The sequence below is a fragment of the Clupea harengus genome, chromosome 13 (assembly GCF_900700415.2).
Source record: "Clupea harengus chromosome 13, Ch_v2.0.2, whole genome shotgun sequence".
NCBI lineage: Eukaryota > Metazoa > Chordata > Actinopteri > Clupeiformes > Clupeidae > Clupea > Clupea harengus.
In genome coordinates, this window is record NC_045164.1 from 15,125,344 (window position 1) to 15,152,843 (window position 27,500).

At 47.7% G+C, this 27,500-nt stretch overlaps 1 protein-coding gene across 4 annotated transcripts in view; it reads right to left on the bottom strand.

Moving 5' to 3' along the window:
* zmiz1a (zinc finger, MIZ-type containing 1a) overlaps positions 1 to 27,500 on the bottom strand; it is a 127,936-nt gene that overhangs the window by 76,439 nt on the left and 23,997 nt on the right. For all 4 annotated transcript variants that reach the window (XM_031579639.2, XM_031579641.2, XM_031579638.2 and 1 more), the window contains exons 2-3: positions 22,614 to 22,731; positions 6,554 to 6,628 (exon numbers count right to left, since the gene is read on the bottom strand). The gene's annotated coding sequence lies outside the window, so the exon portion shown is untranslated. The remainder of the gene's footprint in view (positions 1 to 6,553; positions 6,629 to 22,613; positions 22,732 to 27,500) is intronic.

Consider the following 27,500-nt stretch of genomic DNA (forward strand, 5'->3'; position numbering starts at 1 on the left):
TTGTGAACTGGCACCAACTCTTATCTGAAAATTAAATGAACCAGAGCAGAGATTATCCATGTATACCAGCAGCGGATCTGAATGCCAAAACAGGCACGCGGGCACTGCGCCTAAAACACCGACCGGTTGAGCCGGGCATTGTGTGCCGGAGACACACTGAAAATGAGAAAGTGCAGGAGCGTATTGTGTTGGCCTCTCTGCGATCAGGATAAAGCCCTCTTTAAAAGGGATTTGGCCTATGGAGCGAGTCTATATCTAGAAGCTGATACAGCCGGGAGTGATCGCAGATCATTTTTCATGAACAAATCTGCTTTGGCCGCTGCGTCAGGCAGGCAGTCAGAACAGGCAGCAGACCAGCAGAAGGCAGCGTGGGGGCTGGGCTGGAGAGAGACATCCCTGATCCCAGACCAGCAGAAGGCAGCGTGGGGGCTGGGCTGGAGAGAGACATCCCTGATACCAGACCCTCCCCTCGGCTTCTCCTTCCCAGTTGCTTGGCCAGCTGAGCAATCAGGTCACCTCGGCTTTTCCCTTGTCGCCTGGGCGTGATTGTTCCCCCCTCCCCAGCCGCACTAGTGTGTGTGTGTGTGTGTGTGTGTGTGTGTGTGTGTGTGTGTGTGTGTGTGTGTGTGTGTGTGTGTGTGTGTGTGGCCTGCAGCTGCTCCTCATGACGTCAGAGCTGATCTCACGACAGGGCTGTGTTCTAGCGTGCTTTCTCTCTCTCTCTCTCTCCCTCTCTCCCTCCCTCTCTCTCTCTCTCTCCCTCTCTCTCTCCCTCTCTCCCTCTCTCACACACACACACAGGCTCACAGGCGATGCAGAGGTGACTCCATCATCAGACAATGTTCCACAACCGGGGAAAAAAAAACCCCGTCTGCATTCATTTAAACATTGTTTCTTTTCGGGCTCTTTTCCTTTCCTGCCTTTCCTACAGACCACAAATCAGCCGTTGTTTTGATCCCTGCACTCTTTTTTTCTAGAAAACAAGGCCATTTTTTCACGTCCCAATCAATATGTTCTCCCCGCGGGCTCATCACTGCTTTGCGCATACACCGCTGGCACTCACGCTGTGATGACTGCAGCACTTAAAGCACTGCATTAACACAACACGTTCTGCAGGGCAATCATATGTATTTACAGATGCTCCAGAGCAAAAAAAATACCCAAAGAAAAATAAGCCAAAAAATGAACTAAACGTGCTATTCAGGAAGCTGGCATATATACACATTGGGGTAGGATTGTGGCGATGCAATCAGCAGAGATAACCGCTTAATGGAGAGTCACTTCCTAGCGCATTCAGTGCAGGTAGCGACTACCCCAGCTACCTAAAGCAATTATCAAGCTCCTCATCAGTCCACTGATACTAATGAAGCATTGATTACATCTCTGCTATGGAGTACCGGAGCACAACACCCTTTTGGGTCTCTGGAAACGGCTGCTACTGACATCTCCAACCTCGGAGCTGTTTGGGTGGATGTGAGGGTGGAGAGGGATGGAGGGGAGGGTGGAGAAAGAGAGATGAGGGTGGTGTGTTGATGGTTGGAGAGGGATGGAGGGGAGGGTGGAGAAGAGAGATCAGGGTGGTGTGTTGATGGTTGGAGAGGGATGGAGGGGAGGGTGGAGAAGAGAGATCAGGGTTGAGGGCTGGTGTGGATGGAGGGGAGGGTGGAGAAGAGAGATGAGGGTGGTGTGTGGAGGCAAAGGCTGCTGAATGAATGGAGAGTGGGTGCCTTTCTGACACGCGGGCACAAACAAGCCACTGATTTGATTAAGTGTGTAATCACATGGGGGGCTGGGATCCTGCTGCCTGCACTCACTCCGCTATTCAGAAAGATGCACATCCACAGACACAGAGGAACAAGACCCCAACACACACACACACACACACACACACACACACACACACACACACACACACACACACAACATCACACACACACACACACACACACACACACACACACACACACACACACACACACACACACACACAGTACCTAATGAGTGTTTGAGCACACAGGTCGGTGAAAGAGGGCAAACAGTCTCCTCAAGCGCTCCCTTCATCCCTCTGAGCGCCAGGCCACAGTAATCCACTAGGGTTCTCTCTCTCTCTCTCTCTCTCTCTCTCTCCCTCTCTCCCTCCCTCCCCCTCTCTCTCTCTCTCTCTCTCTCTCTCCCTCTCTCCCCCTCTCTCTCTCTCTCTCTCCCTCTCTCCCTCTCTCTCTCCCTCTCCCTCCCTCCCTCCCCCTCTCTCTCTCTCTCTCTCTCTCTCTCTCTCTCCCTCTCTCCCCCTCTCTCTCTCTCTCTCTCCCTCTCTCCCCCTCTCTCTCTCTCTCTCTCTCTCTCTCTCTCTCTCTCTCTCCCTCTCTCCCCCTCTCTCTCTCTCTCTCCCTCTCTCCCCCTCTCTCTCTCTCTCCCTCTCTCCCTCTCTCTCCCTCTTCCTCTCCCTCTCTTCTTTATTTTTTCGATGAAAAACTATTTTTAGGTTTTGTTTTGAAGAGCAGCATGGTTTGATGTCAAACATGCCGTCTAACCCCTCTCCAGCAGTCTGATTACATGATGATTTTATTTTTGTTATCCTGTTCACTCCAAATCGAGCTTCAGATATCTCAGCAATGAAATCATTTGTATCTGTTGATACGAGTGAGTGCAATCATATCACAACAAAATGGGGTAGAAACTATTTGCCGAGGCTTTTATCAGCATTAATGATTGACAGGAGAGCTTGTCTTTCAATATTTGTCTGAGGCGTTGCGTAACAAGAAACAGCTGTCAAATGCAGAGGCTATTATCAGAACAAACATGATTGCCCGTATCTGTCAGTGGAGCATGATACGTATTACAGGCAATTAAAATGATGTCTGTCACCTTATTTCACAAGTTTAAGTCCATCATTTTCCTTTGGCAAACACACCTATCACCTCAGCCTGCAAAACACACAGCGTGGCGGTTCAACTGCTCACGCACCGGGGTAGTTTAGGTGATCCCCACTCAAGTCAATAATCCTGATATCAAAAGCCAGTGTGAAATCGCAGGTCTTAATGTACACTCCACTGAAATAAAAGCACAGCCATTACAGCTGTCAAACCCACTTCACCAACATATCCTACAAAGCAGAGGCGTGCCTAACCCGACTCCTGCTGTGTCGTATCCAAACATCACTCCTGCCAACGGGCCAGCAGCGGTCAGAGAGCCACGGACCGGTTCTCCCCTGGGCCTCTTCCTCCCACTGAAGCCAGCCTGCCCCGCCTTACTCAGGTGTCATGGAAGAGAATGGGGCCCTTTACACCTCCTCTCCTCCACACATGCACACATTCCACACGGGAGGAGTCGGGGCCCTTTACATCTCCTCTCCTCCACACATGCACACATTCCACACGGGAGGAGTCGGGGGGACTAGTCTGGGCTTGTTCCGAGGGGGAAGGAATATTTTGCATGTGAAACGCAGCAAGGCTAACCTCCCAAGGCTAACCTCCCAAGGCTAACCTCCCAAAGCACAAGGGCCTAGGGAAGGACTTGTGTGGGTGATCTGCATGGCCACGAGGAGACGCAGACTTGTGTGCGTGATCTGTGGGGCCACGAGGAGACGCAGACTTGTGTGGGTGATCTGTAGGGCCACGAGGAGACGCAGACTTGTGTGGGTGATCTGTAGGGCCACGAGGAGACGCAGACTAAGGGAAAGGCCCTTCAGCCCACCACCAGCTTCTGCCCTGCCATGGGAGTCATATGACGTCAGACGCGTCCATTAACCCCACACAGAACTGCCGGCCTCTGCCGCACCAATCACACTGACCCTCCTCTCCTCTCCTCTCCTCTCCTCTCCTCTCCTCTCTCCCTTTAATGCTGTTCCTCTCCATCTCTCCATCCCTCAATCCCCTGTGGACCGCAGCGTGCGCTGACTCTGAAGGGACAAGGTGAAAAGGACATGGGCGCAGGAAATGGCAGGGCCGCCGCCGCCACCACAGCCAAGCCCCCGCCAAGCCCCCGCCACCGCAGTGCTGCCGCCCAGTGAAACTCATACGTGTTATTTATGATCCGGCCCAGCATTGATCATGTCCACTTAACCGGGGGGTGAGGGGGGGGGCAGCAGGGGGAGTGGGGGGGGGTGAGGGGGCGAGGTGTGCTGGCGGTGGACTCCTGGGGCAGAGCGCTCGGCGTCTGATGGGTGGGATAAGTGGCGCAGCGCTAATGCATCCGAGATGGGCTTTCCTCGGACCATTTATATCAGCGCTCGTGCATTTTAAGAGCCTATTACCTCCGCAGGTGAGGGAGGTCAGGGAGGTCTCTGCTGTACATCCATGTTGCAAACGACACATGTTCGCTCAGACGATGGGGGGGGGGGGGGGGGGTAATGGAGGAAATCAAATTTGCAACAGTTGGAGAGAATCAAGCACACTTTCGGAGGATTTCTCTCGTTTTTAGCATCTATTATACCACCAGACCTCTAAAAAAGATTTTTAAATTAATCCTCTTACATTTCTGGCGCCTAATCTGATTTGTGCCAGTTGTTGGTCTTTGTTTACTGATGCCTCTCATGGGTGGGCGCTGATGACTCTGTGCCCATGCATCCCCCTCGTGCCGCCCTAACAGGCCACATGCCGCACACTAAAGTGAAAGTCAAATCCCCTCTCAAATCACAAAAGTATGTCAGAAATCTGTCACAGTATGAAGCCATGCAGATTATCACACTGTTTCAGGGCAACATACAATCCCCCGTACATGTTCCACACCCGTGACCTACTTTTGACACATCCCCCAAACTGCCCACGCCACAGTCACTGAGGTAGCCTGGGCATTCATTTTTAAAACCTCACAGGCCCCTTCAAAAGGCAGAGAGGATACATCACTTCAACCAATCAAAACAACCGCCCTCATACTCAAATTCATGTCTCAGTCATCTCTGCCGTCCGCCATGATAATGTGGAGAGCAGTGGCATATAGGTAACAAGCCTACTGAGGAGCCTGCACTGGATTTTACATTCATGTATGTTCACAATAAACATCAGTCCACCATTCCAAACTCAGCCTCTAAGATACCATGGAAAAGCTGGGAATGGAAGTATGCTAATATTTTCAGAAAGCATAGAACCAGTCATGATATATCAATCACATTAATCCTTGTATAACTATGTGTAATTGTCTGGTCCCCCACAGTCATAAACACAAATTATTTGACTAATTGGCTGCTAATCCCTATCAATCTTTGGGTTTGACAGTGTAATTACCTTTGGAAATGTACAGGAGTCTGCTGATGGGGCCATTTCATCTTTTGTGATTTATATGGAAAACCCTGTGATGTACGTAATCCTTTGATTCATTCTCAGATAAACGTCAGGTACCTTAAGCACTTCCGAACATCCTTTCAAAAGTAGAAATAGCAGAGGAAATGACAGTTTCCTTCCTCTTTAAAAACATTTCCTGTTAAAAGAGACACGACCCTCGACCTTAGGGCCTAGGACAGCGCCCTGATCTGTAAACCAGCTGTGGTCATGTGACTGAAGTGTACACACCTTAGACTACATGCACACTTCCTCAGTAGAACCACTTTTTGGTTTAGATTTTTTGTGCCAGTTTACTTTATCAGCGTGTGTGTGTGTGCGGGAGTAAAAGACGGTCTCGGTGTGTGTGTGTGTGTGTGTGTGTGTGTGTGTCTGTGTGTGTGTGTGTGTGTGAGTGAGAGAGAGAGAGAGAGAGTGGGTAATCTGATATGCATGACTCCTTGCTTTCTCCCTTTCTCTTTCTTTTCTCCCCTCCCTCCCTGTTTCTTGGAGAATTTGCAGGTTGCATGTATAATTTACAGCAGGCAGGCAGGCAGGCAGGCAGGCAGGCAGGCAGGCAGGCAGGCAGGCAGGCAGGACTACACATTCCTCTGCTGCGAGCCGCGGTTCCACCCTCTCAGTACTCACACTCGCATTAGCATAATGCAGATGCCACCAAAACCATTCACCTTCCAGCTACTCAGCACCTCATCAGTACACACACACACACACACACACACACACACACACACACACACACACACACACACACACACACACACACACACACAGCTACAGCACTGCACTAAACATGCATGGCTTTTCACTCTGGGCACACTGCATGCCATGCTCCACACGTCACCATTGAACAAATGTCTCCACCGGCTTGATGCAACATTAGATAAGCATCTTTCATTGCGGAGATCACGGCTGACGTTAATGATAAACTGACACTGGCTCTGTACTGACAGGGGGCTAGGGCAGAACAGAGGGAGTGGGGAGGGGGGGGGGGGGGGGGGGGGAGGAGGGGGGGGGGGGGGTTCAAAAAGATTCCCAGCCCCCTCTGGTAATTATGACTCATGTTGGACAGAGAGTTCTCCTGCTGCTCGAAAAAAAAAAACAACAACATGCAGCCCCAGAAATCTCTGCTCTCAGACACGGCGGCCCGTCGTCATTAGTAACCATGCCACTGGGAAGGGAGATCAGAGGGAGATGTCTGTAAACACAACCACATGTAGCTGACGAGTGAAGGGTCAGCGGGTTTGGTAAGCAGTGAAAGACCATAAATCAAACCTTACCAGTGGACGCTGTGGAATTCGTTCGTTAGTGTTGGGCAAATCCACTTGTGTATCCTCATCAATCATAAAAGCAGCCTGGGAATGAGAAACAAAAGCGCATTAAGTTCGCAGCCAAAGAGCAGCTCTCCCTGACTACACCAAGACAGCCATCTATTACAATCGTTTCAAATGAAGATTGTAATTCATTGAGAGGCAGTGATTTCCTAAAGAGCCACTTGAAATGGAAAAGCAAGACTGTGACTGCTTACCAAGCGCTATAAGCCGCGGAGCATGCCCTATTGAGTCCGATTATTTCACTCGCTCTATTGTGGCATTCTGACTTTATTTCATTATGCATCTTTTTCTTTGCACTGAGAGAAAGACAAGAACCCTCAGACCTTCAGTCACAACTGGAGCTGATTAGCAGACCTCCCATGCCGTTCGACTGATTCAACTTAATTGATTCAACTGAAACTGCTAATGGTACAAAATAAAATGATATTGGATTTAATATTTCAGAAGTTAGTGCTTGTCTGTTTTACATGAGTAAAAAAACGACTTTAATACATTTCATTTGTCAGAACAGACATGCAAAGCGCTGGTACAGATATCCAAGACAGCAGTTGGTAGCCATCTTTACAAATGGAGAAAACACTGAAACTGATTAAATTTGTAGGGTGCTTGCATGATTTTCAAAACACTACTCGTCGACCGGCTGACTTCAACCTCTCCGAACTCTAATTAGATATGAGCCATTGAGAGTCAGCTTCTGTGCCAGTGAGAGAGCCGTCTGCCTATTTCCACACACAGGACTCACGCTCAGTGTATTAATGGGTTGCTTTGGGGCTGTACTGTATGTTTAGCCGCTCTGTGCATCAGCCTTCCAGGCCTTCCTTCCACGCTGGTGACACTCTACTGAGATTAGCGGCGGAGATGTCGACTCTCACGTTTCACACAACACAATATCAAACAGCCATGAGAGTATCAGCCACCCCCCACTGAGTCACAGCCACCGCTCTGCCACGACACCCAGCCACAGCCAACAAAGGCAGCCAGAGCTACTACAGGCTACTAACGCATGTTCATTTCAGAAGCACACAAGAACCATGTCCTGTAGTCTTCTAACACACATTAATTTCAGACAAGAACCATGTCCTTTAGTCTTCTAACACACATTAATTTCAGACGCATACAAGAACCATGTCCTTTAGTCTTCTAACGCACATTCATTTCATACAAGAACCATGTCCTTTAGTCTTCTAACGCACATTCATTTCAGACGCATACAAGAACCATGTCCTTTAGTCTTCTAACGCACATTCATTTCATACAAGAACCATGTCCTTTAGTCTTCTAACACACATTCATTTCATTTCATACAAGAACCATGTCCTTTAGTCTTCTAACGCACATTCATTTCAGACGCACACAAGAACCATGTCCTTTAGTCTTCTAAGGCACATTCATTTCATTTCAGATACAAGAACCATGTCCTTTAGTCTTCTAACGCACGTTCATTTCAGATACAAGAACCATGTCCTTTAGTCTTCTAACGCACATTCATTTCATTTCAGATACAAGAACCATGTCCTTTAGTCTTCTAACGCACGTTCATTTCAGATACAAGAACCATGTCCTTTAGTCTTCTAACGCACATTCATTTCAGACGCACACAAGAACCATGTCCTTTAGTCTTCTAAGGCACATTCATTTCATTTCAGATACAAGAACCATGTCCTTTAGTCTTCTAACGCACGTTGCTGCGGCATTCCGTGTTTTTTAAAACCTACCACTATTGGTTAAGTGAAGTGGTGAAAGACACCATGCTTTAACTACAAGCATAATAGTACAGAGTAATATACCAATATATAACATACTTATAATAAAACCATCAATTATAAAATATTTTTACAAATTTGATAAAGGGCACATAAGAAAAAGGAAAATTGATAATAAATACTTCAGCTATTTGACAGGAAAGGCAATCAAACAATAGGCACAGGTGTCTGTCTTGTGTCGTGATCAGCTAGTTATATCAGTATTACCATTCCCAAACATCAGGTCACCAGAATGTCACAGATACTCCAGAATGTTCTGGTTCCACTCAAGCTCATACTCTTTTTTACTGGGATTTGATTAGCTGTCTAGGGACACTTCTGGCAATACAACCAACCACGCACTTCAGTGTCCTCCCATCAGCGCAGAGAAACAGTGGCCTTCCCAGTGTTCAAACTGTCAGCGAGAGTAAATGGCCAGACTCAGTGAAGTCTCTAAGAGCAGTCCATGGCATATGCTGGCCTGCAGGACATGCATGACAGATGCAGACCTACTGCACAGCATTAAAGGAGAAAAACTCTGCTGATCGAGAGCTAGTCAGGAACGGCTGCTCTTTCTTTTAGTCTGAGGCGTAGAAAATGAAAGCAATTTACTGTTGGCTGGCGGGGTGGGGTGGGCTGGTGTGGGGTCTGCCGCAGACTGGCTGAGAAGCCCGAGCTTGGGCTCAGATGTGGCGGTGGCACCACATTGTCTCCGCTCCCCACTCATTAACCCAGTCAAGGAGCGCCTTTCTGGAGGGTTTAGAGTCTTTAGCTGGTGGAGGCTGTGAGGCGACCAGACAAGGACTCCCAGCTGGAGCGCAGCCTGCACAACTCACAGCTGCACAGACAATTAGTGCAGGTGCAGCTGCGAGGAGGACCAGTGCCACTGCACACACACAAACACACACACTCACGCACGCACGCAAACACACTCACACACACACAAACACTCACGCACGCAAACACACTCTCCCACACACACACACACACACACACTCATGCACACACACACTCTCTCACACACTCACACACTCACGCACGCAAACACACTCTCCTACTCACACACACACTCATGCATGCAAACACACTCTCCCACACACACACACACACACTCACGCACACACACACTCTCTCACACACACACACACACACACACACTCACACCAATAACACGTCTACCAGCTACTATAAATCACTGATCTATTTATGGCTTCATGTTCGTGTATCAAGTAGTGTAAATCGTGTAGGATTGTTGTTTGCACTTCAAATGTATACTTGCTTTACCAATCTGGAATGTTCCGAGGGTCTAATATTGGCATTAAACACGCTGAGCTGAGCACAGTTAACTGACGGCCTGAAATGCTCCAAGCCTTGGCATTATGTTTCATCCCAACGCTGAAGAAGTCTCAATAAAAGAAACAAAGCAGTAACAGCAATTTACCAATATGTGTTCGAAAAATTAGACTTGGGTGGGTAGTGCTTTTCAGATAAACCAATATTGATGCAAAGAGCAAAGAGCTTCTTGCAACACATTATTACGCCGCACAACAGCAAATTACACGACAAAGGCAGCCATTGATTTGCCAGTTGTTTATTTATGCGTCTCTGTATGAAGAATACATTTCTCCTGTCTTTCTGTCTTTGATTCGACGGCGCGCAGAAGGATACAGCAGGGTGGGTGTCAGGAGCCGCTCGGAGGAGCCCCTCACACGCTGTGATCGTCTCACGTGTGGATTCATCTCCAGTGGATGCCACCACAGATGCCATTAAGCAGAGCGACAGCCAAAACATGCAATGCGCACAACTGAATAATTCATTTAGGGCTCAAACCCCTCCGAGGGCTTATTTCTTTCCTCTTTCCTTTTGTTTCTTTTTCCCCTCCAACCCTCCCTTCGCAGTCCGTCAGTCTTCACACTTCTGCTCAGGCTGAGGTTCACTCTGATTGGCAAGGGGCAGGTTGTCATTTCCAGGGAGACTTCCTCCAATGCTCCGGCGCCAATTAGCGAGCAGGTGTCTTACGTGTGGCGTCAACTTTTGTTTACGTTCACCGGGTCAGCGGAGCGGGCGTCTCGGGGCCGTCGGCGCCGGAACCCTCTCCGCTCCACGGGCCCTTTACCAAGGGCAGCGTGAGCCCAAACATACCAGACAAGAAAGAGGGACAGAGAGAGAGAGAGAGAGAGAGAGAGAGAGAGAGAGAAAGAAACAATGGGTCATATGACGGGTGATGTAAGACTACTGAGAGAAAGGGGGCTTTCACTATGCTATCCGCCGCCTGGGCTGGAGCTCAATAATTGAGGAAGAGCAGTGTCAAGCTGAACAGGTCATCAATGAAAGAACAGCTTCTATCTGCAACACCCGGTACAGGGAAAAAAAAATGATTCCGAGCACCATTTGCCGAGATTACATTTGAATTTCAATTGCTTTTCATTCGAAAACAATCCGACAAAACACACTCATGATCTCATCCACATGTGACTCCCCAGGGAGAGTGTAAGTCTGGTTTCACAGCGCTGCAGATCAAAAGTGTTTACCGTCGTCTGCAGGCGAGTGACAAGAGGACACGAGCACATCACTGAACCCAAACGTTTTCTCTGACTGAAAATAGACTCAACTTTTGGCTCCTTTTGTTTCTCGGAGTGTTTGTTTATTCCAAAGACTGTGTGTCTTCATCTGAAAAGGCTGCTGAGAATCCACACAGGGAGATGCACAGACAGAGTATCAAAGGCTTTCCTTGACAATTCGCTGTTCTGTGAGGTTACAGTCATTCATATTCAATTGCTGTCAACTCATTTCAGTCTGATTAGTAATTACTGAATTTCACTATTTCAGATGTTACAGTACATAGAACATTTTAATGGCTTAACTTGGCAATTGGTAAATGCATCAGTAGCCTTGGACAAGTTCAAAAGGACGCCTTTTCATTCAGACTCGACTAGGAGCAGCAAACAGCCCAGCCTGCCAAGTGCCAGCCGGCAGCATGGCTTCCAGATCCTAGCCAACTGGACCAGACAGCCACAGCCATGCAAAACAGAGAAGTTACAAATCAACAGGGACCAAAGACTGCACCCATGGAAGATGGGCCTTCTCACTGCGTGCAAAGGCAAAGAACACCTAACAATTACCAGCGCTGTTATGTCTGGAGAGTGAAATCCCTGTTTATTGGCAACCATTTGTCAAAGGCCCTCAGTGTGGATCCCGACCGAAAACAAGGAGGGCCAGTCAATGGGAGAGGACTGAACTCAACCAAAAAACCATGACTGAGATTCCTTTCCAGGAGACAGGCATTCCTCTGGACTTTGCTCATTTAACAACAGGAAAATGCTTTAAAAAAGGGGCATTAAAACAGCCCCAGTGCCCAGAGGCCACTCACTTCTTCAAGATGGTGACCCGAGTTGCAAGCTGTGTCCTATAACTTTCCAAAAAGCCCGAGCCAAGAATGATCCCACTCAGACAAAGTGAGCTGGCTTAACACCAGTGAAAATTGGAACCAGGGTTTAAAAACATATGCTCAGTGCATCACACAATTCTCAATAACACACACGGCCAAAATTCGGGCGCACAGCCATTAGTCTGCGAGTCTGAGCACAAACACGGCTCTGATCCCCCCAAAAAAGAAAGGAATCGCTGGTTTTCATCAGCTCTCATTCCGGGCGCATTCAGACTTCAACATGAAAACACACAGGACAAAAGAGCCCTCCGCTTGTGCAAACGTCACAGAAATTGGATTGCAGAAAACATGGCATGTCGTAAAAAGGGCCATGTTGGTAGCAAACAGCTCCTGTTAGCGGAGGTCAGGAGTGCATGCACACCAAATCAGTCAATGCTTTTGAAAAACAGCTTCCTCCCCGGTTTCATCACCTCACTCTGCCTTTGTTAGCAGTCGGAAATGCCTGAAGAGGGGAATGAAAATATTGGCGTGTCCTTGCAGCTCGCGCGGTGAGCCTGGGTCTGTGCAGCTGCGCCGTGAGCTCAGCCCCGCCAGCCAGCCCCTGCCAGAAGGTCAGGTTTCACTCTGCGATAGCACTGAGGCGAGCGGGTTAACCCAGAGAGCGCCCACATCGTTACAAAAACACCCACATCCCATCCCGCCACAATAGTCACAGCCCAGCGGGTTAGGAGCTAGTCAACAGGAAACCAAAATGAAAAATCATAACACATGGAATCGCAGTGATTTTCAAAAGCCTTTCACCATGCTAGAGATTGATATCACTTCACGGAGAGGTTTATATGACATGAAGAATTCACAGTCTACAGTCTGAAATATGATTGTGTCTGTCTAAAAAGACATGAGAAAAAATATTTTCTAGACGTAGGATATGACTAGTGCAAATATGTTTGCACAGAGCACAATTTATCAAAACATGTCTGATGTGAGTATTTCAAAGAACTGAAGCCAGATCCAAGCTGTGTGGTTTGGAAGTGAGTGGTTGAGGAGTCGTTTAAATGTCAAATATTCTATGTTTTCCCCATACAGCAACACAGTATTTTATCATTAGAGCCGTGGCTGAGAGCGCCATGACTAAGAGCAGTAAAAGGCTCCGATAATCAAATAACACAGTCCATCATCGCAGAGCACTCCGTGATATGACAACCCTTATTGTTATTCCACTCTGTTTTCCCATTAAGCCCAGGGCTCGGAGTGATTTCAGATGAGTAAACTCTCCCATTATGCAGGGCCCTTTAACCGTGGCACACTCTGGAAGCAAAGGAACACAACTGCCCCGGCCCTCTCTGTCAACAGTGCGCAGTGGCGCTGAGAACAGGGAGATGGGCTGCTCGGAAGCCCACGGGCCCCACAGAAACATCTCCTCTGACAGATAGGAGGTTACATGACGCCACACGTGCAGCTGTCTAAATGTTTCCCCTGCCTTTCATTCATTCTCTCTCTCTCTCTCTCTCTCTCTCTCTCTCTCTCTGCCTCTCTTGCCTTCTCTCTCCCCTTCCTGCTCCCCCCTTCAACATAAATACTTTGCCTTTCTTTTGTAGCGCAGGCAAGGGGTCAGCAGTCAGAGAGGAGCGGGAGCAGGATGGATGGGGTTGGCCGCCACCGCGTACCACGACGTAACCCAGAGACAACCTCAGCCGTTCTCAATTAGGAGGGTCAGAGTACTGCGAATAATTCACTCTCTGGTATCTGGCTCTGGACAGGGCGAACCTCCAAAGCGGAACTTAGCGCACAGTTCTCCGCCTGGAAAAACCTCGGTGTGGGTCTCTGTGTGTTTTGCGTGTGAGAGAGATTCTCGGAAGTTATTGCAGGCTTTTTCACACACTTTCTCTGAACTGATGAAGGACCCAAAGAGTTGGCAAGCATGGGCCAGAAACCTGTAGCCTGAGTATATTAACACGCTCATCAATCTCTCATTAAGTTGTATCAACTGATCTGAACGCTACTCAGAGGAAGAACTATAAATAAATAAGGGCTCCAGGCAGCCTTCAGAAAGAGGGAGCAGACTTCTGGAATCCCCATATTTCAGCCAACTCCTGACCCCCTGAACCATTCTCCCCCCACCCAGACCTGCCTCCCTTCCCTCTGCCTCCCTCAACTCTGTACTAGTCCCCACTGTAATCACAACTCAACTCAACTCAACTCTGTACTAGACCCCGCTGTAATCACAACTCAACTCAACTCTACTAGACCCCACTGTAATCACAACTCAACTCAACTCAACTCTACTAGACCCCACTGTAATCACAACTCAACTCAACTCAACTCTGTACTAGAGCCCACTGTATTCACAACTCAACTCAACTCTGTACTAGTCCCCACTGTAATCACAACTCAACTCAACTCTACTAGTCCCCACTGTAATCACAACTCAACTCAACTCTGTACTAGACCCCACTGTAATCACAACTCAACTCAACTCAACTCAACTCTACTAGTCCCCACTGTAATCACAACTCAACTCAACTCAACTCTCTACTAGTCCCCACTGTAATCACAACTCAACTCAACTCAACTCAACTCAACTCAACTCTCTACTAGTCCCCACTGTAATCACAACTCAACTCAACTCAACTCAACTCAACTCAACTCTGTACTAGTCCCCACTGTAATCACAACTCAACTCAACTCTGTACTAGTCCCCGCTGTAATCACAACTCAACTCAACTCAACTCAACTCAACTCTCTACTAGTCCCCACTGTAATCACAACTCAACTCAACTCTACTAGTCCCCGCTGTAATCACAACTCAACTCAACTCAACTCTCTACTAGTCCCCACTGTAATCACAACTCAACTCAACTCTACTAGTCCCCACTGTAATCACAACTCAACTCAACTCAACTCAACTCAACTCTCTACTAGTCCCCACTGTAATCACAACTCAACTCAACTCAACTCTACTAGACCCCGCTGTAATCACAACTCAACAGTGAGTTTGGGATGCCTTCTGCTAATTACATACAAACTTCAGGACACCCCCCCGACTCCCCCTGCACTGCTGGCCGTGTTCATTAAGGAGAACATGCAGACCCAAATCCAGCCCTCCTCACATTCCTCTCAGTGCCCCCCCCCCCCCCCCCTCTCTCCCTCCCTCCCTCATCTCTCCACTTCTCTGGAGGGCGTAGAGCCTGGATGAAATCTCACTTCTGATGAAATCATTTCCATTCAGATTCTGGACTCCCCTGCTGCTTTTATAACGCTCGCCGCATTCCTTTCTCTTCGCGCGCATTCACACACATCCTTACTGATTCTATAAAACATCTCCTGCGCAGAAGCTACTTAATTGCTTTGTTTCAACGATCCCGCCAGGGCTGACGAGGAGCTGCGGGGCTGCGGTTTTAACGTGCAACATCTGCAGGTGCGGAGCCCCGTGTGCGCACAGCCAGCGAGCGCCCCGAAAAGGGGGAAAAAATAAATCTGAAGGAGGCGAAACAATAAACCCAGAACATCTGTAAGCCTTTATGGAAATCATAAAAGCTGAGTTTTCAATCGAGCAAATGAGAATATATGATTGGCAGAGCTGTGAGCAGACATGGATATAATGCATCAAGATGATCGCTGTCAAATGAGAGTAAAATGGGAGTTCATCAACAGAGGCCGTCCAGACTGGGCAAGCCTCACCTGCAATCTATCACGCACAACAACTGAAAGAGCAGTAAATAAGACTGGGCTGGTCGGTCATATATCCATGCAGTACAGGGTGCGTTTATAAATGAGCTGCATATTCTCCTGTTGAAAAACAGAAGAGGATCAGAAGAGAGCGATTCACATCGTAAATGAAAACTGACGTGCCGTGGTGCATCCATCAAACTCCAATTGATACATAAAGGGGGTCATTCTGTGTTTTTCTATCAGCCCTGGTACTGGAGTTGAAAAGACTTCCAACGCATATTTCACAAGCCACACGTGTGTTCATTTGTTTATTTTAAGCGGTCCAATACAGAAACCTTTTAAAATAGATCACAAGACCTTCAAATCAAATAGTAGAGTAAAAAAGAGCACAATGTTTTCAGGGAAAAAGAACACATCAAAATGAGCACTCAAGTCTGGCAGCTCTTGGCTTGTTTCTGTAGTAAATACAAACGGTTTTCTAGGTTAAAAACTAGTATCTACCTGACATGAACAGCCAAAGCATTACACCACACTCAAATTCATGTCCCAACTCCACTACTACTGCAATACCAAGGGTGCAGGTTTCAGCCGTTAGATTGAGATCAAATTATATACAAGCGAGAGATCGAAAGTCAGCTACTGCCTCTGCCCTTCTTGGCTCTTTCTATCCTAACTGTCAAACTTTGCACAACAAAAAAAATCAAAAAGAGAAAATAAAAGTGGAGTGGCAATGATACATTTTCTAAACAAGAATATTACATTAAACAGACCCAAACATAAAGGGGGAAGATATGCAGAGTTCAGAGGGTTCATGGTTTTGAACTGTACGGTTGGTATGGTTTTGAACTGTCAGATTAGCCAGCGCTATTCTTCTCCCGATGCCATTTGTACCCGGTAAATCTGTATGGCATAATATTTGATCTGGCGTCCACCCAAACGATGCCCTGTGTACAGTGTGCCATGTGTGTAGGCCTACAGACACAGACAGACACAGTGGTGGAAGCCCAGAGTCCCTCCGCACCATTCATGCTCAGGAGCCCGTGACCGCCCGTAACCACACCATTTGTGATATTATTCAAATGAGCACATTGTTTTTGTGTTTGCTGACATGAATAGGGGGAACACAACATGGCAAGATTAGATCATTCAGAGACAATCAGCCTCTGTGCTACCACGGCATGCCAAGTGTATCATTCAAATGATGGCGGCCCATTAATGAATGTGTCCACTCCTGATGCAGAGTATATTACAGTCATTCATCAGCCCCTCCTGACAGGCCCGGAGAAAAACATCTTCTGGAATCATGTAGCTTGGTGTCAGCGGTGGCAGGCAGTTATGTTCATCTCAAGGTTCAAATGTTATTTTCTCCCTGAGTGATGGACCTAAGGAACGTGTCCCTCCGCCAACAACTAATAAGGTTAAGAGCTCATTTCTGGAGCGCAGGGCTGAGAACCAAACAATACGTGTCCAGGGAAGATTTGATTCATCACATCAGCATAGGAAAACACTTCAAGAAAACAACTGAAGCCGTGGAGCTATTGAATGAAGAGATCATTTTGTCACCATTCACGCAATAAATAAAACACTATGATACTAATGGTTTAATCACTTCAACAAATCACAGCTCCAAACAGCTAGCAAAAGTATAAGCGAACGTTGAATAAACGGAAGAGCAGAAAAGCTGTAGAATGAGCTTCCTTCAGCACTAATAACCCAACAGAAGACATTGGCAACACTGTGAATGTTAAAGAGCCAAGCTGTCTGCTGGCCCAGTAAAAAGGCCCCAGCAGCCCTGAACACAGTGCCATGCTGCTTTGTAACTGGCCGTCAGGCCGGGCCAGAGTCCCTGGACAACCTGGTGCTTCACACTCCGACCCCTCTAAACAAACTTGCACCGTGCACGGTAGGGTGGTGCCCTGGGCTGCCTCAAAGAGGACACAGGCCCAGGTCCCCGGGGGGGGATGGAGTGAGCTTCAGGACATCCAGAAGGGAACAGAGCACACTGTCACTTGAGCATGCTCTTCTTTTCATGCCCTAGAAAAAGAGATGACAGCGTCTGTCTGTCTGTCTGTCTGTCTGTCTGTCTGTCTGTCCAGCCGTGAAACATGTGAGCTGGCCGTGTACCGTATGTGCTATTTTAGCACGGGAGGCAGAAATAGAACAGGGGGAAACGTACAGCTAACAAAGGCAAGAAACACTCTGGTTATACAATCATAAAAAAAGACACTTGCTTGAGGGAAGAACCCAGTCCCCTACCCATGAATACACCAGAAATCAGCCCTGCGCTCCCGATATCTTCTGTGCTTGTGAAGGATGTATTTTCTAGGGGGGGGGGGGGACACTGTGGGGGGGGGGGACATAAATCAAACAGCCCAAAAGTCCATGGAGGGAAAAAAGGGAAACTTGAATGTGATGTTAATTCTTGTGGCATGAGCTAATCCAGCGAGTGCTGACATCCTTCTCTTTATCATGTGCGCCACACAACACAAACAACCGCCAAAAGGGAACTTTCCAGAAACCCTCGCTGTCAAACTCATTTTCAGCTCCACACCCTGGGCTCTCTGGCACGTGCGTGCATTGGCAATACAGGCATAAATATGTCAGCTGAATCCATAACAGCACCCCTAGTACACATGGTGGGAATGGTAGACTTCCCTTCCATTTCCACATAGCCTGTACCAATACAGCTTTCTTCATTGGATAAAATGATGATCTGTGAGACGATGCTATCGGTATGAAGGAAAGACCATTTGATCGTGACGACTCCTAAAGGGTGGAACAGCATGAAGGTCACTGAACACATGGGGCATCCTCGACAGAGGGGAGGTGCTCAGGCGCTGTACGTCCAATCAGCACACTCGTGTCTGTCACATGGGGCAGGGCACAACGCGGCTGAGTGGGTAATCTCCCTGCTCTGTTGTCGGCTACTACAAGTCTACGAGGAGTAGTGGTGTGTAAAATGGCTTACAGATCAGGGGAGAGAGACAGAGAGATCAGGGTTTCCATTAGCGTTTTTTTTCCTGGTAAAATTAATTTAAAAAAAGATACATGTTGGTCCAAATGGCTGAATCAGCAGCTGCACCTCTCACTGATGCCAAACGCACATGATGAGACGTAGTGACAGTGATGACGGAGTGATGACGGAGTGGTGACAGTGATGGCGGTGATGACGGAGTGATGACGGAGTGGTGACAGTGATGGCGGTGATGACGGAGTGATGACGGAGTGGTGACAGTGATGGCGGTGATGACGGAGTGATGACGGAGTGGTGACAGTGATGGCGGTGATGACGGAGTGATGACGGAGTGGTGACAGTGATGGCGGTGATGACGGAGTGATGACAGTGATGACGGAGTGATGACGGTGCTCCACAGTTATGGGGGTTTAACTTTCGCAACAGCTTGCAAGGTGGAGTTCAGCGAGCTGTACTGGACTACACTGGCTGAAACTGCTGTACTCCTACTGGACTACACTGTCTTAAACTGCTGTACCCCTACTGGACTACACTGGCTAAAAGTGCCTAAGTTCTGCCTGTGTCACGCCTGCCAGCAGGGAGGGGAGGGGAGGGGCTTCTCACTGCAGAGTCAAAAGAAGACAGCACTGTGAAGTTGTCTGCAGGAGGAGAGAGGAGCTGGGTTTCCAACTTTTTCATGCTAATATGGACCATTGAAAAGTGGAAACTTGAAATTCACATAAAATCTTCTAAATCGAATAAGAAATCAATTCGCTAGAGGGGAGTGGAGGTTGATGTAAACATGTTTATTCCCATAAATTAGCATTTGTTGCAATTTCTTTACGTGTTTCCATTAAAGTTGCCCTGACAACCTTCTGTTTTGATCCCACAGCTTCTCACAACTCCTTCTTTGATCAGGCAAGTGTCAATTGTTAATTCGCATAACACAGCGATGGACACGCACACAGACTCACATTTTCTTTAGCTTAATTTACATCAATGCTCTTAAAATATGCAAATGAGTTGGATGGATACCCAGCTACTAATGTGGATTATGTGCATTGCAAGTTGCAAAGACATTAGACATGTTTTGATTTCAAGTCGGCAGCAGGGAACTTTACCACAATGAAATAATTGAGAAAGTAAAATGTTACATGGAAGCCTATAGGTTACATCTGATGCCATGTAGACCTAGCCTTTACTTACACAGGCTACAGATGTTGTGGGTTACAGATGTTACGTATTAGCCTACATTTTAGCGGCTGCTATCCAGGCTTTGCTCAATCGTTACTGTTTGTTTTGCCTAATTAATACTGTTCTTAAGTAAACTAGTCTGATTTGACTATTGATGATTTGAGGCCGTAGTCATTCTTTCGTCAACCTAGGTGTACATTATATTTGCATTTGTAACATAGATTGTTATTGAAATGTGACCGGTACGTTTAAAATTTGTCTGGTCATTTTTTTTTTTTAAATTGCCATATCGGCAAGAAAAAATCCTAGTGGAACCCTTAAGAGAGATATGGAGAGAGAGAGAGAGACATATATGGAGAGAGAGAGAGAGGGAGAGAGAGAGAGGTGTAAATATCCTGCCTCTTCAGCCTTTAATGACATAGGGATACAGCCTGGCCATTGCAGCGCAGCAGAAGGAATCCTTCCCATTCTAGAGCATCTGTGTTCCTGTGGCGGGCGGCTACATTTCAACTCCACTTACACCATTATGAATATTGGTCTTTCATTATATACATGCCTATTAATCTGCTGCACTTATTCCAAATAACGCTGTGGTCAGGATCAGCGTCTGGGACAACAGCTTGCCGGGAGCATCTGTGGCTTCTCCATGTTGCTTCTGTTGCACGCTCTTCAGAGCGCCTGTGATCCCGCTACGCAGCGCTAATGTGTTTCTAATTATAAATCTGGGGATGGGTCGGGTCGCCACTTGTGGCCAGCGCTGCAGTGGTGCTGTCGGAGGCTAACCTCTGGCTGTCGGTGTCATTGCTCCAGGTGGGTGTGGGTGTGGGAGAGGAGCCAGAGCCTGAGCCTGAGCCTGAGCCTGAGCCTGGGCAGGAGCAGGACGGCAGGCAGGCAGGCAGGCAGGCAGGCAGGCCGTCTCCAGTAGGCTGACGTTAGCACGCTAATCGCTTTAGTTTATCCCCCTCAGCTGTGTGCCAGGCAGATGTTTGTCAGGCCGGAGCGCTGCTTAGTATTCACACTGCACTAAGCGAGATTACCCACTACGGCTCTCCGCTCTTATTTATTTATTTCTCTCCGGCTGTCCCCAATTCTTAATCCCCTGACAGAATAAAAGAAAGAGTGATAGATTTTGTATTACACATATGTGTCTCTGAGAGGCCATTTGAAGGAATTTTTCTCTCTGTTTCATGCCAAATATCGATGGCATCGAGTGTATTCAAAAATATTGCACACAAACCCTGCTCAGTTATTATGAAAAATATTTTTCCAGTGAAAGGCGATAAGAAACAGTCATCTGATTCCTTTTTCTTCCTTTCTTTTTTGCTTTCCTTCCTCAGTTGTTCCATTATGCAGGTGCTGGAGCTCTGAGGGCCTGAGGCAGACACAGGGCAGAACCCAACACACAGCAGCAAGGGGGGGAGAGAGATGGACCACAGAGAGAGAGAGAGAGAGATGGACCACAGAGAGAGAGGGAAAGAGAAAGAGCACAGAGAGAGAGGGGGAGGGAGGGAGAAGAGAGAAAGAGCACAGAGAGAGGGGGGGGGAGAGATGGACCACAGAGAGAGAGAGAGAGAGGGAGAAGAGAGAAAGAGCACAGAGAGAGAGAGAGAGAGGGAGAAGAGAGAAAGAGCACAGAGAGAGAGAGTAGAGAGAAAGAGCACAGAGAGAGAGGGAGAAGAGAGACAGAGCAAAGAGTGAGAGGGAGAAGAGAGAAAGAGCACAGAGAGAGAGGGAGAAGAGAGACAGAGCACAGAGAGAGAGAGAAAGATAGATAGAGCACAGAGAGAGACAGAGAAAAGAAAGAGAGGGGGAGAAGAGAGACAGAGCAAAGAGAGAGAGGGGGAGAAGAGAGACAGAGCACAGAGAGAGAGAGAAAGATAGATAGAGCACAGAGAGAGAGAGAGAGAAAAGAAAGAGAGGGGGAGAAGAGAGACAGAGCAAAGAGAGAGAGGGGGAGAAGAGAGAAAGAACACAGAGAGAGAGAGGGAGAAGAGAGAGCACAGAGAGAGAGAGGTAGAAGAGAGACAGAGCACAGAGAGAGACAGAGAAAAGAAAGAGAGGGGGGACCTCAGCACATAAACACTAAGAGAGCCCTCAGCTCAACTATATTACTCACAGTCCCCCAGGTGCTCCAAATGAAAGCAACATGCCGTGTGTGCTAGTCATGCTAGTCATGCTAGCCTATACGGGACCAATGCTGTGTGTGCTTGTCCTGCTAGTCATGCTAGCCTATACGGGACCAATGCTGTGTGTGCTTGTCATGCTAGCCTATACGGGACCAATGCTGTGTGTGCTAGTCATGCTAGCCTATACGGGACCAATGCTGTGTGTGCTTGTCATGCTAGTCATGCTAGCCTATACGGGACCAATGCTGTGTGTGCTTGTCATGCTAGTCTATACGGGACCAATGCTGTGTGTGCTTGTCATGCTAGTCATGCTAGCCTATACGGGACCAATGCTGTGTGTGCTTGTCATGCTAGTCATGCTAGCCTATACGGGACCAATGCTGTGTGTGCTTGTCATGCTAGCCTATACGGGACCAATGCTGTGTGTGCTAGTCATGCTAGTCATGCTAGTCTATACGGTGAGACCAATGCTGTGTGTGCTTGTCATGCTAGTCTATACGGTGAGACCAATGCCACGCCGGTAACACACACTCGTACAAAGACACGAAAACACACAAACATATACTTCCACCACAAACACAGTCAAACACTAAGACGAAGATATATTTAAACATCACGCCCCCAAACACCGCTGTGTTGTAAAGAGATATTTATGAATTATGGAGGTGAAGGTTAGACTGAAGGTGTGAGTGTGAGGCTGGACCACACATGTCCTAGATTTACACCACAATCATCGTGAGGAAAACATCTGAAGGACCCTGGGGTCACATGCTTAAAAAAGTAACAAGCCATCAAATGCCTTCTTGACATATCTGCCTTCAAGTCCTAACCCTAACCTAGAATTCTCTTCCCACACATTCTAAATGAATTCAACAATATTGATCTGGCCAATGACAGCGTTTTCTTTTCTGATGACAATGCTGCTGCTCACCTGTGAGTGGGGAAGGTCTGAGCTGTAGTTACTGCCCCCCCCTCCCCCGCGCCTCCCTTCATGTAGGCCGCAGGGACGGTACCTCGGTCCACTCCTCTTTAGCCAGCGTCCGCAGCACCTGTGGACAAACAAGACACGACACATGAATGCTTTGGCTTCTCCTTCCACATACTGCTGGGGCTACGGGTGGTTTAGTCTTCCCCAAAGCCGCGTGATGAAAGGGACGTCTCTCATGTGGCTGTGAGGCAAGCCACTGCAGCCCTGGTGGAAAGTGCTGTTTTTTTTTTGTTTGTGATGCTGCACAGGAGAGTAGACTGCAGTCACATCAAACGGGAAGGGCTTTAACTCAAGCCAGCTGCCCTGACAGAGCCAACCGATGCAGATCGCCTCCCTCCCTCCCCCCCCCCCCCCCACCCCCAACCCCCGGGGCCGCCGGGCTGCTCCTCCAGAGAGCTCAGACAGTGTCCTCCACAGAGGTTATCACACTGTGTGTCGCTCCTGTTTCCAATACTCATTACACACAGCAGTTTAATATGATACAATTCCTCATCGCCTCAGTAAGCACCTTCACAGTTCACTGCCAGGTAAGGACGCGGGTGAGGAGGGGGGAGAAAGACGGCGAGAAACCTAAGGGTGTGGACGACACTTTATGTAATTGTGCAGGTGACATAAACATGTCCGGCTCCTCATGTCACACAGGCAAATCTGATTTATGAGTTCACAACTCATGGCACATTGACAGGTAAGCCTATTAGGAGGCTATTATTAACCCCGGCCAAGTGATGGCAGTGGGTCTTCTCTGGAGTCTCTGGGTGTGAGTGGGGTCCTGCTGCTCTGCCCCGCCCCGAGAGAGAGGCACGCACACAGAAGGTCAGCTATTAATGCCTCAGGAGAAGCTCCAGGTGATAATGACGGCCCCTCAACAGCAAGCTCTTCTCAAATGGCCATTAACAGGATTGTATGGCTGACTCCCTGGGAAGGAAATGAATCTGGGCCTGAAGTCACAGGGCGTGGGAGCTGCGCTAGTAGACGGGGCGAGTGTTTAGTGGACGGCCAGTGAACAGGCGATTGCGCACTTTCCGAGCTCTCGGTCGAGTTACGGTGGAGTGCGCCAGCCGCCTGGCATCTGGCCAGCGTCCTCACATGATGCTTGGATGTCTGAGACCACGAGATGCCGTGCTCCTGGGATTTCTTTCATTTTATTTGCTTTACTTCATTTCCTCCCTGACTGAATTAAGACATGTCCGAGGCCTGCTAACTACCAGCATCAGATTTCATACGAGCTGAGGCTCAAAAATGCACACGGATTCTCGTAAAAAATTCTGCTTGGATGAGCAAATTAATATTTTCAGAGGGTGTTAAATGAGACTTCAAATTATTGAACAACTGCAATCATATATCAGATGGTTAATCGGGATGTCTGACCTCAAAATATTTCTGTGAAGCTATTTTACTCTTGACCATTTCCTGGAAAAATAATTACCAAATGTAAAATAGGCTACTTAATTCCAAGAGGGGGGATATTGCCATTCCTGCAGATTTGAACCTGCTAGAAAGCAATCACTGGAATAGGCAAACATTCATGGGGAAATAAATGCACTGGAAAATTCTGAGCATATCTGCAATTGAGTTTTGCTAGGAAATCTGGAGAAAAAATAAATAAAAATACCACCAGCACTTGGCTGCAACTGAACTGAGTGTAAGCAGTTCCCAGTAAAGAAAATAGTTTTCTTTTTTTTCACTAGGTGCTTTGATGGGTGAAAGCGGGGACATCTACAAAACGTTCCCTTCTTTCACCCAGTAAAGGACTGAACAAAACTGCCGTGATAAAAAAAAAAACTGAACTAAAAAAAAAAAAAATCCTCCAAGAAATTAATCGTGTTAAACAAGGCTAATTTTCTCTTCATCCGTGACTGCGGCACCCACACTGAGTCGACTATCTGCTCCCACAGAGTCAAAGCGTCTGGTGGAGTCTCCTCACAAGTCAGTGGCTGTCTCAGCGGATCCCTACAAGAGGACTCATCCACGTGCCTGTCACCACATCCATCCATATCTACAGTGATTGCACCAACCACTCTAAGCACCTTGTTCAAGCCCTAGCCAGCCTTCCCCTGTGTGGAGTGTTCCACCTCTCAGCCAAATAAGCCATCGTGGCTGAGTGGATTCACATTGTAGCCTCTATGTTGGCAAACACGGACCTTTCTGCCGTTCATTCTGGAGCCCTCCTGACATTTCGTGGCTGCTGACATATCTAGCGGCCCTTCTGTTCTGTCACAGTTCAGTGGGACATCCCTGGTCCCTCGTGGCTCCTGTGATATCATTAGAGTAGTCCCAGGAATCAGACAGACCCTTCAAATCAAGCTCATCTCCACATCTCAGCCTCCCCTGACACACGAACACAGGCCATTACACACTGAGCTCGGGGTGTCACCATCACACAAGGAAAATCAGTTTATTCAGCAGCGCAACCAGCTCATCATGCCACGGGCTTAATGATCGGGTGAAGGGTGAACCAAAAGCCTCCGCACAACACCACTGCCTCAGCGGAGACCGCGTAGGAGTATTAGAAGTGTGGCAAAAGCCACAAATGATCATGTACACGTACAAAGAATTTCCCCCTAAAATTGAGTGCAATTTCAAATGGTAGCCTTTAAAGAGATGTGCTGTTCTGTGGGCTTTCTGCAGAGGGGGGGAAATCAATTCCCTCACTAAAGGAGCTATTTTCCTCAGGGCCAGATAAAGAGCCGCACAACGAGCCGTCAGATGCTTATCAGGAGGAAATTAGCAGAGGAATAGCATTTCATAAACAAACAGGTCAAGTGTTCAGCCACACACGTGTTGTCTCCTGCTGCGGAGGAGATGAGATCATCGCAAATATCAGAGATGAAAATGCCTGGGATAGATTCCCTTAAAAGAGGTTATACGCAATAATACATTCCCTTAAAAGAGGTTATACGCAATAAATTGCTGCGGATATTTGCACCATGAGGACGGCTCCCATTTGATTCCACTGGCAAAGAGGCCGTCTGGCTAGCAGTCACACATGGGACATGCTCCAAACCAATCAAGCGGCAGTCTTAAGCACACACATCACGCAATCCAGACCAGCGCAGAGAGCACTCTGGAGCCGCACTCTGCAATCCACACGACAGTTAAATAATGCAGTTCGGTTGAGAGACTTCCTTCAAACTTGCACTTTTCTTCTCCTTTACCATGTTGCCGATCAGGACAATGTCCCTCAGATGTACAGAAGGAGACCCTTGAGGAAACCCTTTTCACACGCAGAGCCATGATGAGTGGGAAACCTCAAACAAGGCACTAGAGCGAAATATCTATATTATCATGTTTAAATTACAAAGTTTAGCAACAGTTACAATACAGTGATTGCAGAATTGAAGGGGGAACCCAGATTCTCCTCAAATTGTCCTGAGGAGAACACTAGACTCATCTCTATTCCATTACCTGTGATACCATGTTGTTTCTTTGTTTTGAGATGAGATTAGAGATTAGATCTTGGAAGGCATCTGGCAGAAAACACATGTGGTTTCAGCACTACGGAGGGGAAACTGCATGTAATATGAGAGATAAGAGAAGAATGCCTTTGAAAAGACTGCCTCAGAGAAGGCTTGTGAAAACAGTGTCAAGTGGTTGAATTGACAGCAGGACACACCTGGTTTGTTCAGCTATGGGCGGTGAGCCTCATTACTCTCACAGGTAAGTCTTTGCCGGGTTGTAAAAAGGCACTTAAAATTTGAAGTATCTCCAGTGAAAACTTCAGGGCACTGAACAGAGAAAACCAGCTTCCTCACAATAGTCATTAAGTCGTGAATTTGGCCCATGTTCAGGCTTTAGTTTTAATTGACTGTTTATCACAGATGGAATTAAAACAGGGCTGCTCCTCACAGCACATCAGTTATGCAACATTTTGCTATGCTAATGCAGGTGATCTGCTTCATGCTGAGACGACTTCCCCACTGTCATGTTCAATGATTCATTTTCAATCAGTAATCTATGCTTTGACACCTTTTCACATGTACATTTAACCAGTGGGTGACAATTATAATCCTACAAAACCAACCACACCACAACACTACAATGTTACACTGATTATCCAGCACATTTAAACACCTTTTAAAACAGGCAGCCAGACTCGTCTACTGCATTTTACGCTCCAGTCCGGGAAAAAAACCTTCCTTGTTCTCAACAAGCTGGTTACCATTTTCTGCAACAAAGCCACCCAGAGCCATCTGAAGGCCGGCATGGCGTTTCACTCTTGTGTTCAGTGAACCAGACCTCCTCATGAATAACACTCCCGGAGAAGAGTGGCAGAGGTCTAACCAAGGGCAGAAGCAATGAAGGTGGTTGCCGCCAGCTCCCTCCCGACTCTCCATTACACATGAGGAAAGCGTAGAAGTAAAGAGCGTTGCCCTGCTATAAACCCGTTTACGTGCTTCTGGCCTATTTTCACCACAGTGTCACACACACAGGCATGAGAGAAGAGGGGAAAACCTCAGAGAGAAGGGAGACGACATGTTTTCTTATTAAAGGGAGACGCAGTCGTGCTCTCCACAGCCTCCCTGAGTGTTGATGACAGCTTGCCCACAGCTCAACCCCGCTGCAGAGAGCCAGAGCCGTCTTGGGGGAATCACGCCGCTTGATGCGTTCATTTGTAAGGCTGTCAGAGGCAGCACTGGAAATATCTCATTTTCCTGCCGACCGATACCTCATCAGTCAATGCTTCACAAAGGTCAGCCGCATTACAGCGCTCGCCTTCAGTGCTCTCCAAAGCAACCCCCTCGCGCGCGTTTAAGATAAATCATGACCCGATCAAAAGAGGCAAACAAATGTTAATTAGAGAGCTCAGCTCGTGCCAACGGCCTGGTCTGG